General features: G+C 45.2%; 1 protein-coding gene across 1 annotated transcript in view; it reads right to left on the bottom strand.

Annotated features, from left to right (window-relative positions):
• Positions 1 to 12,459, bottom strand: part of Vang (Strabismus domain-containing protein Vang) — a 149,554-nt gene that overhangs the window by 109,477 nt on the left and 27,618 nt on the right. The window lies entirely within an intron of this gene.

Below are 12,459 nucleotides of genomic sequence, written 5' to 3'. Positions count from 1 at the left end.
TTTTGGTTTTAAATTAAGGGTAACTATTATCATGGCAGTATCATGGTAATATCATGGCAGTATCACGGCAGTATCATGGTAGTATCATGGCAGTATCATGGCAGTATCACGGCAGTATCATGGCAGTATCATGGTAGTATCACGGCAGTATCATGGCAGTATCATGGTAGTATCATGGCAGTATCATGGCAGTATCACGGCAGTATCATGGTAGTATCATGGCAGTATCATGGCAGTATCACGGCAGTATCATGGCAGTATCATGGTAGTATCATGGCAGTATCATGGCAGTATCACGGCAGTATCATGGCAGTATCATGGCAGTATCATGGCAGTATCATGGCAGTATCATGGCAGTATCACGGCAGTATCATGGTAGTATCATGGCAGTATCATGGCAGTATCACGGCAGTATCATGGCAGTATCATGGCAGTATCATGGTAGTATCATGGCAGTATCACGGCAGTATCATGGTAGTATCATGGCAGTATCATGGCAGTATCATGGTAGTATCATGGCAGTATCACGGCAGTATCATGGTAGTATCATGGCAGTATCATGGCAGTATCACGGCAGTATCATGGTAGTATCATGGTAGTATCATGGCAGTATCATGGTAGTATCATGGTAGTATCACGGCAGTATCATGGCAGTATCATGACAGTATCATGGCAGTATCATGGTAGTATCATGGCAGTATCACGGCAGTATCATGACAGTATCATGGTAGTATCATGGCAGTATCATGGCAGTATCATGGTAGTATCATGGCAGTATCACGGCAGTATCATGGTAGTATCATGGCAGTATCATGGCAGTATCACGGCAGTATCATGGTAGTATCATGGTAGTATCATGGCAGTATCATGGCAGTATCACGGCAGTATCATGGTAGTACCATGGTAGTATCATGGCAGTATCATGGCAGTATCATGGCAGTATCATGGTAGTATCATGGCAGTATCATGGCAGTATCATGGTAGTATCATGGCAGTATCATGGTAGTATCATGGTAGTATCATGGCAGTATCATGGCAGTACCATGGTAGTACCATGGTAGTACCATGGTAGTACCATGGTAGTATCATGGTAGTATCATGGTAGTATCATGGCAGTATCATGGCAGTATCATGGCAGTACCATGGTAGTACCATGGTAGTGTCATGGCAGTATCATGGTAGTATCATGGCAGTACCATGGTAGTATCATGGCAGTATCATGGTAGTATCATGGCAGTATCATGGTAGTATCATAGCAGTATCATGGTAGCATCATGGTAGTATCATGGCAGTATCATGGTAGTATCATGGCAGTATCATGGATCATGGTAGCATGGTAGTATCATGGTAGTATCATGGCAGTATCATGGAAGTATCATGGTAGTATCATGGTAGTATCATGGTAGTATCATGGCAGTATCATGGTAGTATCATGGCAGTATTATGGTAGTATCATGGTAGAATCATGGCAGTATCATGGCAGTATCATGGTAGTATCATGGTAGTATCATGGCAGTATCATGGTAGTATCATGGCAGTATCATGGTAGTATCATGGCAGTATCATGGCAGTATCATGGTAGTATCATGGCAGTATCATGGTAGTATCATGGCAGTATCATGGAAGTATCATGGCAGTATCATGGAAGTATCATGGTAGTATCATGGTAGTATCATGGCAGTATCATGGCAGTATCATGGTAGTATCATGGTAGTATCATGGCAGTATCATGGCAGTATCATGGTAGTATCATGGCAGTATCATGGTAGTATCATGGCAGTATCATGGTAGTATCATGGCAGTATCATGGCAGTATCATGGAAGTATCATGGTAGTATCATGGCAGTATCATGGTAGTATCATGACAGTATCATGACAGTATCCTGGTAGTATCATGGCAGTATCATTGCAGTATCATGGCAGTATCATGGAAGTATCATGGTAGCATCATGGCAGTATCATGGCAGTATCATGGCAGTATCATGGTAGTATCATGGCAGTATCATGGTAGTATCATGGCAGTATCATGGCAGTATCATGGTAGTATCATGGCAGTATCATGGTAGTATCATGGCAGTATCATGGTAGTATCATGGCAGTATCATGGCAGTATCATGGTAGTATCATGGCAGTATCATGGCAGTATCATGGCAGTATCATGGAAGTATCATGGTAGTATCATGGCAGTATCATGGCAATATCATGGCAGTATCATGGTAGTATCATGGCAGTATCATGGCAGTATCATGGTAGTATCATGGTAGTATCATGACAGTATCGTGGCAGTATCATGGCAGTATCATGGTAGTATCATGGCAGTATCATGGTAGTATGGTAGTATCATGGCAGTATCATGGCAGTATCATGGTAGTATCATGGTAGTATCATGACAGTATCATGGTAGTATCATGGCAGTATCATGGTAGTATCATGGCAGTATCATGGCAGTATCATGGTAGTATCATGGAAGTATCATGGCAGTATCATTGTAGTATCATGGCAGTATCATGGCAGTATCATGGCAGTATCATGGCAGTATCATGGTAGTATCATGGTAGTATCATGGCAGTATCATGGCAGTATCATGGTAGTATCATGGCAGTATCATGGTTGGCAGCGCTGGGTTGGACCAACAGATCAATGGCTTGGCGTCAGTGCTCCCTCGCTTCCATAATTCATCATGGTGCGGGAGCACTAACCCTACCATACCACCATCATGGTAGATCTCTCTACTTTCATGGAATTCTCAACTAAATTAAAAATTTACGGCTATTCCTGACTCTATTTTCAATTTTGTTAACCCAGGACAGTTAGAAACCCAGAATAACCCAAGAAAGCCGCCCCAAAATGTGGCTTATTTTATGCCCTTCCCCAGGATGCCACTCGTAGGTGCCTATTTACTGCCGGATGAAGAGTGTCAGCTGGTGTTAGGAGACTTGCTGGGTGAAGAGTGTCAGCTGGTGTTAGAAGACTTGCCCATACGTCTCCCCCTGTCAGGATTTAACCCGGGTGCTTTTGGTTGTGAGAAATTTGCTACTGCTGAGGTTCATGTACACTGGCTCAGACACAGTGGTTCAGACACAGTGGTTCAGACACAGTGGTTCAGACACAGTGGTTCAGACACAGTGGTTCAGACACAGTGATTCAGACACACTGGTTCACACTGGTTCAGACACACTGATTCAGACACAGTGGTTCAGACACAGTGGTTCAGACACAGTGGTTCAGACACAGTGGTTCAGACACAGTGGTTCAGACACAGTGGCTCAGACACAGTGATTCAGACACACTGGTTCACACTGGTTCAGACACACTGATTCAGACACAGTGGCTCAGACACAGTGGTTCAGACACAGTGGTTCAGACACAGTGATTCAGACACACTGGTTCAGACACAGTGGTTCAGACACAGTGGTTCAGACACAGTGGTTCAGACACAGTGGCTCAGATACAGTGGCTCAGACACAGTGGTTCAGACACAGTGGTTCAGACACAGTGATTCAGACACAGTGGTTCAGACACAGTGGTTCAAGTACAGTGGATAATCAATAATTGAAGGGCTGTAACTGTGACAATCAGTCTTGGACGTGAGAAATGGGTTGTACACACACACACATACACACACACACACACACACACACACATACGCACACACACACACACACACACACACACACACACACACACACACACACACACACACACACACACAAAGTATGGCTCTGCAACACTCATAGTATATACAACAAAAGAAGTACACTGAATGATTAGTGGAAGACAACCTAGATTTTATAGCTCCTACAGAAACGAACCTAGGTAACAGTGCCAGTGAGATGAGGAGACTCGGAGAGTGAACATCAAAATGGTATAAAATACCGACAGGTTGTTAGGTAAGACACATGCAACAGTTAGGTATCTTTATTTCGAAACGACAACCTGTCGGTATTTTATACCATTTTGATGTTCAATCTGTCAGACACTGCAACACAATGGTATTTTGGTACAGACCTAAAATCAACTTCGACAACCTCTACTAGTGAGAACGGCTGGATTTGAGAGGGACCTGACCTCCCAAAGTGACCTACGTCTCACCTCCTGGCGCTATATAAGGCTCCATCCTGTCACTTCAACTCCATATTGTTTCAGACTTTGGAACAATGCTCTTCTCCAGACTGAGGGACTGACCACCTCAAACTTCAAGGGTGATGGACTGATTACATCGTCCTCAAGTATCTTCTGCTTCTATCAACTTTTCTGTACTCGACTGAAGAAGCCTACTGTGTAGGCGAAACGTTTCGAAATAAAGATACCTAACTGTTGCATATGTGTCTTACCTAACAGACTCGGAGAGTGCTGGCAATGTTGAAAATACTGTAAGATAAGATAAAATTTCGTTCGGATTTTTAACCCCGGAGGGTTAGCCACCCAGGATAACCCAAGAAAGTCAGTGCGTCATCAAGGACTGTCTAACTTATTTCCATTGGGGTCCTTAATCTTGTCCCCCAGGATGCGACCCACACCAGTCGACTAACACCCAGGTACCTATTTGCTGCTAGGTGAACAGGACAACAGGTGTAAGGAAACGTGTCGAAATGTTTCCACCCGCCGGGAATCGAACCCGGGCCCTCCGTGTGTGAAGCGGGAGCTTTAGCCACCAGGCCACGGTGGAGCAGACAGCTTAAGGTGAACTTGGAAAATGAAACAGAGTAATAGATTTGGTGAGTGGAGTGTCACAAAGAGGAGACAAAGAGCCAGAGCTCTACCCAGTTGCTGGAGCATTAGAGGCTCACATATGCTCTAGATGACTAAATCAAAGACCCCTGAGGGTGTGAGATATATAAAGCTGTGGCCTGGTTGACAACGCTCTCACCTCACACACTGAGTGTCCGTGGTTCGATCCCCGGTCGGGTGGAAACACTGGTCGTGTTTCCTTACAACTGCTGTTTCCGTTCACCTAGCAAGCAAGTAGGTACCTGGGTGTTAGTTGACAGGTGTGGGTGGCATCCTGGGGAACAAGACTAAGGACCACAATGGAAATAAGACAGTCCCTCGATGACTCACTTTCTTGGATTATCCTGGGTGGATAACCCACCGGGGTTAAAAATCCCAACATTTTATCTTAACAGCAGTGAGGCCTAGCAACTTGCCTCACGCCTCCTCCAGCAGTGAGGCCTAGCAACTTGCCTCACGCCTCCTCCAGCAGAGAGGCCTAGCAACTTGCCTCACGCCTTCTCCAGCAGTGAGGCCTAGCAACTTGCCTCACGCCTTCTCCAGCAGTGAGGCCTAGCAACTTGCCTCACGCCTCCTCCAGCAGTGAGGCCTAGCAACTTGCCTGACGCCTTCTCCAGCAGTGAGGCCTAGCAACTTGCCTGACGCCTCCTCCAGCAGTGAGGCCTAGCAACTTGCCTGACGCCTCCTCCAGTAGTGAGGCCTAGCAACTTGCCTGACGCCTCCTCCAGCAGTGAGGTCTAGCAACTTGACTCACGCCTCCTCCAGCAGTGAGGCCTAGCAACTTACCTGACGCCTCCTCCAGCAGTGAGGTCTAGCAACTTGCCTCACGCCTCCTCCAGTAGTGAGGCCTAGCAACTTGCCTGACGCCTCCTCCAGCAGTGAGGTCTAGCAACTTGCCTCACGCCTCCTCCAGCAGTGAGGCCTAGCAACTTGACTCACGCCTCCTCCAGCAGTGAAGCCTAGCAACTTGACTCACGCCTCCTCCAGCAGTGAGGCCTAGCAACTTGACTCACGCCTCCTCCAGCAGTGAGGCCTAGCAACTTGCCCTACGCCTCCTCCAACAGTGAGGCCTAGCAACTTGACTCACGCCTCCTCCAGCAGTGAGGCCTAGCAACTTGACTCACGCCTCCTCCAGCAGTGAGGCCTAGCAACTTGCCTGACGCTTTCTCCAGCAGTGAGGCCTAGCAACTTGCCTCACGCCTCCTCCAGCAGTGAGGCCTAGCAAATTGACTCACGCCTCCTCCAGCAGTGAGGCCTAGCAACTTGCCTCACGCCTCCTCCTGTCCAAACATAATTTGCATCTCATATGCATAATGTCAAACTTTGGCAGATGCTGGCGGATTTGCATCCAGTGATGCTTCGCCTATCACTTCCCTAGGCTCTAATGGACAAAAATGGTGATTGTGGGCGACTCTAATGGAATAAGAGGGAGGGGGCGGGGACCCCCCATCGTTGACGCTGACTAGAAGTCCCTGAGGACTTTCCTCTCTCTCTCTCTCTCTCTCTCTCTCTCTCTCTCTCTCTCTCTCTCTCTCTCTCTCTCTCTCTCTCTCTCTCTCTCTCTCTCATTCCATTGATTCACAATGGGCATGGCACTGGTTTCCGGTCTGGGCGTGGGCATCTTGCTGCCCATCCTGTCTACAGCTTCCTGTCCACTTCCGCCCACGATACCTGTTATACCCCACGACCTCAATAACCTATACTCAGCTTAAGGATTAGGTACGACACTGTGGATGAAAAAGATACAATGCTATTACTACTACTACTACTACTACTACTACTAATAATAATAATAATAATAATAATACTAATAATAATTATAATGATAATAAAATATAATAATAATAATAATAATAATAATAATAATAATACTGGTGGTAACCTTTGGATTCCAGAAGGGTAGTTACCTATCTCCCTGCTTCCTCTCTCTCCCTGCCCAGTACCTTATGGGCACATAATGAGTTACATAATTCACCAATAATTACATAATAGGTACCTACTGACCCCACTTAATGATCATTAGTCTGTGCTGCGGTTGCCATCTGACTCCTAATTACGAGGCTGATGGGAAAGTAGAACACCAGTGCCATGTAGAGAGGTGCTACTCCATGTAGGGAGGTGCTACTCCATGTAGGGAGGTGCTACTCCATGTAGAGATGTGCTACTCCATGTAAGGAGGTGCTGCTCCATGTAGGGAGGTGCTGCTCCATGTAGAGAGGTGCTATGCCATGTAGGGAGGTGCTACTCCATGTAGGGAGGTGCTACTCCATGTAGGGAGGTGCTACTCCATGTAGGGAGGTGCTACTCCATGTAGGGAGGTGCTACTCCATGTAGGGAGGTGGTACTCCATGTAGGGAGGTGCTACTCCATGTAGGGAGGTGCTAGGCCATGTAGGGAGGTGCTACTCCATGTAGGGAGGTGCTACTCCATGTAGGGAGGTGCTACTCCATGTAGGGAGGTGCTAGGCCATGTAGGGAGGTGCTACTCCATGTAGGGAGGTGCTACTCCATGTAGGGAGGTGCTACTCCATGTAGGGAGGTGCTACTCCATGTAGGGAGGTGCTACTCCATGTAGGGAGGTGCTATGCCATGTAGGGAGGTGCTACTCCATGTAGGGAGGTGCTACTCCATGTAGGGAGGTGCTACTCCATGTAGGGAGGTGCTAGGCCATGTAGGGAGGTGCTACTCCATGTAGGGAGGTGCTACTCCATGTAGGGAGGTGCTACTCCATGTAGGGAGGTGCTATGCCATGTAGGGAGGTGCTACTCCATGTAGGGAGGTGCTACTCCATGTAGGGAGGTGCTACTCCATGTAGGGAGGTGCTACTCCATGTAGGGAGGTGCTACTCCATGTAGGGAGGTGCTACTCCATGTAGGGAGGTGCTAGGCCATGTAGGGAGGTGCTACTCCATGTAGGGAGGTGCTACTCCATGTAGGGAGGTGCTACTCCATGTAGGGAGGTGCTACTCCATGTAGGGAGGTGCTACTCCATGTAGGGAGGTGCTACTCCATGTAGGGAGGTGCTACTCCATGTAGGGAGGTGCTGCTCCATGTAGGGAGGTACTGCTCCATGTAAAGAGGTGCTACTCCATGTAGGGAGGTGCTGCTCCATGTAGGGAGGTGCTACTCCATGTAGGGAGGTGCTATGCCATGTAGGGAGGTGCTACTTCATGTAGGGAGGTGCTACTCCATGTAGGGAGGTGCTACTCCATGTAGGGAGGTGCTACTCCGTGTAGGGAGGTGCTACTCCGTGTAGGGAGGTGCTACTCCGTGTAGGGAGGGGCTACTCCGTGTAGGGAGGTGCTGCTCCATGTAGGGAGGTGCTACTCCATGTAGGGAGGTGCAACTCCATGTAGGGAGGTGCTACTCCATGTAGGGAGGTGCTACTCCATGTAGGGAGGTGCTACTCCATGTAGGGAGGTGCTACTCCATGTAGGGAGGTGCTACTCCATGTAGGGAGGTGCTACTCAATGTAGGGAGGCGCTACTCCGTGTAGGGAGGTGCTACTCCATGTAGGGAGGTGCTACTCCATGTAGGGAGGTGCTACTCCGTGTAGGGAGGTGCTACTCCATGTAGGGAGGAGCTACTCCATGTAGGGAGGTGCTACTCCATGTAGGGAGGTGCTACTCCGTGTAGGGAGGTCCTACTCCATGTAGGGAGGTGCTACTCCATGTAGGGAGGTGCTACTCCATGTAGGGAGGTGCTGCTCCGTGTAGGGAGGTGCTACTCCATGTAGGGAGGTGCTACTCCATGTAGGGAGGTGCTACTCCATGTAGGGAGGTGCTACTCCATGTAGGGAGGTGCTACTCCATGTAGGGAGGTGCTACTCCGTGTAGGGAGGTGCTACTCCATGTAGGGAGGTGCTACTCCATGTAGGGAGGTGCTACTCCATGTAGGGAGGTGCTACTCCATGTAGGGAGGTGCTACTCCGTGTAGGGAGGTGCTACTCCATGTAGGGAGGTGCTGCTCCATGTAGGGAGGTGCTACTCCATGTAGGGAGGTGCTACTCCATGTAGGGAGGTGCTACTCCATGTACAGAGGTGCTACTCCATGTACAGAGGTGCTACTCCGTGTAGGGAGGTGCTACTCCATGTAGGGAGGTGCTACTCTATGTAGGGAGGTGCTACTCCATGTAGGGAGGTGCTACTCCATGTAGGGAGGTGCTACTCCATGTAGGGAGGTGCTACTCCATGTAGGGAGGTGTTACTCCATGTAGGGAGGTGCTGCTCCATGTAGGGAGGTGCTATTCCATGTAGGGAGGTGCTACTCCATGTAGGGAGGCGCTACTCCATGTAGGGAGGTGCTACTCCGTGTAGGGAGGTGCTACTCCATGTAGGGAGGTGCTACTCCATGTAGGGAGGTGCTACTCCATGTAGGGAGGTGCTACTCCATGTAGGGAGGTGCTACTCCATGTAGGGAGGTGCTACTCCATGTAGGGAGGTGCTACTCTTTTAAAGGAGAAAATACAGTTCCAAGTTCTGTTTTAACATCTCCCTCTACTCACGTAACCACACTGAGAAGATATCTACATATGTCAATCAAAGAGGAGCCGGAAGTAACATTTCGGGTAATAACTCAACCTGAAAACATTGGCCAATACCTGTCTTAGTGGCTTCCCCATGACAATACCGTAACTCTGTCCATTACATATCTTCAAAGAATAGCTAGCTAAAGACATATATATTATTTTTATTTTATTATCACACTGGCCGATTCCCACCAAGGCAGGGTGGCCCGAAAAAGAAAAACTTTCACCATCATTCACTCCATCACTGTCTTGCCAGAAGGGTGCTTTACACTACAGTTTTTAAACTGCAACATTAACACCCCTTCTTCAGAGTGCAGGCACTGTACTTCCCATCTGCAAGACTCAAGTCCGGCCTGCCGGTTTCCCTGAACCCCTTCATAAATGTTACTTTGCTCACACTTATATATATATATATATATATATATATATATATATATATATATATATATATATATATATATATATATATATATATATATATATATATATATATATATATCAGTAGTACCAGTACCAGTAACCAGTTACCAGTATCAGTAGTGATTCACACAGGCAGTTGGTAGTCACTACTGACACTGGTAACTGGTTACTGGTACTGATACTACTGAGACTTGAAAATTTGTGTACCTTGTACAAGTTCTCTAAATCCACCATTGTTCCTCATCATCCTGTCAGCAATGGGTTAGCGGAACAAATCAATAAGTACTTGATGTCTTGAGAGCCACTATCAATCCCAACAGTGAAACCTGGGATGAAGTTATACCTGATGTTCAGTGTGCCATAAATTCTGCTTACAATGTTTCCATAGGTGACACTCCACATTATGCATTGTACGGTGTAGATAAACGTTTGCCTTATGAGTTGTTATATTCTAACCCTGATGATTTCATAGCAACTCGTACCAGCTTAGCTCAAAGCGTCTTTAGAAGAATCCGTGAAACACTTCATAAATCAACAGCAGAATTTACAAGAGTCGCTAACACTCGAGCAAAGCCGTACAAAATCAAAGTAGGTTCGAGAGTTATGCTGACTAACTTTAACAAAACTTCTGCAATGCCTAAGCTTGATCAAAACTTTGTTGGTCCTTATAGAGTAGTTGAACATATTAATGGCAATATGTATAAGGTTAGAGAAATTAGTACTGGTCAGTATAAAGAATCACATTTAGATCATATGAAGTTAGTATGTGATGATAATGATGTTCCAACCCAGACTAATGTGATAGACTGACAATCCTCCTAACTCTGTACCCTCTAATACTCAGATGATAAACCTGAATGTCGTTATTCCCTACGTACATGACAAGTATTGAGAAATCCTCAAGTATCTTTTGTAACTGCCAATTCAGATCTGCCTCAACCATGGCATGAGTTAGCCAGTGCAACAGAGTTTGATCCTCCCAGAGATGACACCCATTCTGCATATGTCAATCTCACCTTAGCAGAGTTGGGGTTAAATGTAAATAACCTGTATAGATGAATAGTTACAGTATAAACTTATTAATATTCAAGATTTTTTTTTTGTGTTCACGTTCTCTCCGAATTCTGAGATTTAACAGTCTAGAGTTAAGCGCACCAAGTCTGCCTTTCTGTTAAACACTTATTTCTTTGTATATATTCCTTCCTCAGAATCCGTAGATCACATGAATACAGATCGATCGATCAAATTTTATCACTGCTATTGTGTAATCCTGATGTTGAGTCTCATTGTATGAGTTGTGCTATATCATACCTTGTAATGTATTATAGTCAGTTACATTACAGTCAGTTACTTTACAGTAAGTTACATTACAGTAAGTTACGTTAGCTTCCACTCCAATATTCTCCTTACGTATGTCATAATGTTCAATTGTTGTGTACTTTGACATTGTATAGAATCAGCCCAGTCTGTAAGCTTGTCGTCTCTAGTTTGTATTAGCTGTATGTCGGGACGACATACATTAGCGTCACCGAGCTCTCAGTAGTACCAGTACCAGTAACCAGTTACCAGTGTCAGTAGTGACTACCAACCATCTGTGTGAATCACTTGTTATTCACTGTTACCGCTGACCCTAGCATGATTTGAATGCCGCTCGCCCCTCCAAGGCACTCAACAAGCCAGTTTAAGTAGAGACGTTAGGGCAGACGGCAGGTCAGGTTGGGCCCTTCCCATATATTCCATTATTATACTCCATTATTGCCTATGTATCCTTTACCCAATCCACGTTACCGAACCGAACAGGACATATATATATATATATATATATATATATATATATATATATATATATATATATATATATATATATATATATCGTGCCGAATAGGCAGAACTTGCGATCTTGGCTTAAATAGCAACGCTCATGTTGCCATATAGGACAAGCAAAAATTTGTGTATGCAATAATTTCGTCAAAATCATTCTGAACTTAACGAAAAAAATATATTTCACTGTGTTTGTTTAGTATTAAATTATTGTAAACAAATCTAAAATATATTTAGTTGGGTTAGGCTAAAATAAATTGTTCTTGTTATAATAAGGTTAGGTAAGTTTTCTAAGATTCTTTTGGTGCAAAATTAAAAATTTTTACATTAACATTAATGAAAAAAATATATCTTTAAACGTATAAGAGAAAATTTTAGAAAGGACTTAATTTTAAATGAGTTCTTGCTAATTGACCAGTTTTACATATTCGGCACGACATATATATATATATATATATATATATATATATATATATATATATATATATATATATATATATATATATATATATATATATATATATATATATAAGTTAGTTACCTATCTTCCTGCTTTTCCAAAATTACAATGCTCTATGTGGCTAAAAAGAGAATGTGAGGGGTCGATACACATGAGGCAGGGAGGGAGAGAGGGAGGGAGGGAGAGAGGGAGGGAAGGAGGGAGGGAGGGAAGCCAGGAAGGTATAATCATAGTTGACTTGACAGAGAGCTTAGTTGCATGTCTCCAAGACTTGGGTCCTGAGGCGCCACTGGCTCTCTCACACACACATCTATACGTATTATGTGTATGTGTATGTGTATGTGCATATACATATGTACAAACACTTTCACATACACAGACACACACAACAAGTAAACAGTCAACAGAAATAACAGTAAACAAAAGCCAGGAAGAAACCATACCACGGGTGGGGATAGAACCCGCGATCAGAGAGTCTCGAAACTCCAGACCGTCGCGTTA

The sequence above is a fragment of the Cherax quadricarinatus genome, chromosome 93 (assembly GCF_038502225.1).
Source record: "Cherax quadricarinatus isolate ZL_2023a chromosome 93, ASM3850222v1, whole genome shotgun sequence".
Lineage (NCBI taxonomy): Eukaryota > Metazoa > Arthropoda > Malacostraca > Decapoda > Parastacidae > Cherax > Cherax quadricarinatus.
Note: the sequence above shows the minus strand (reverse complement) of the source record. Positions and strands in the feature narration are given on the sequence as shown.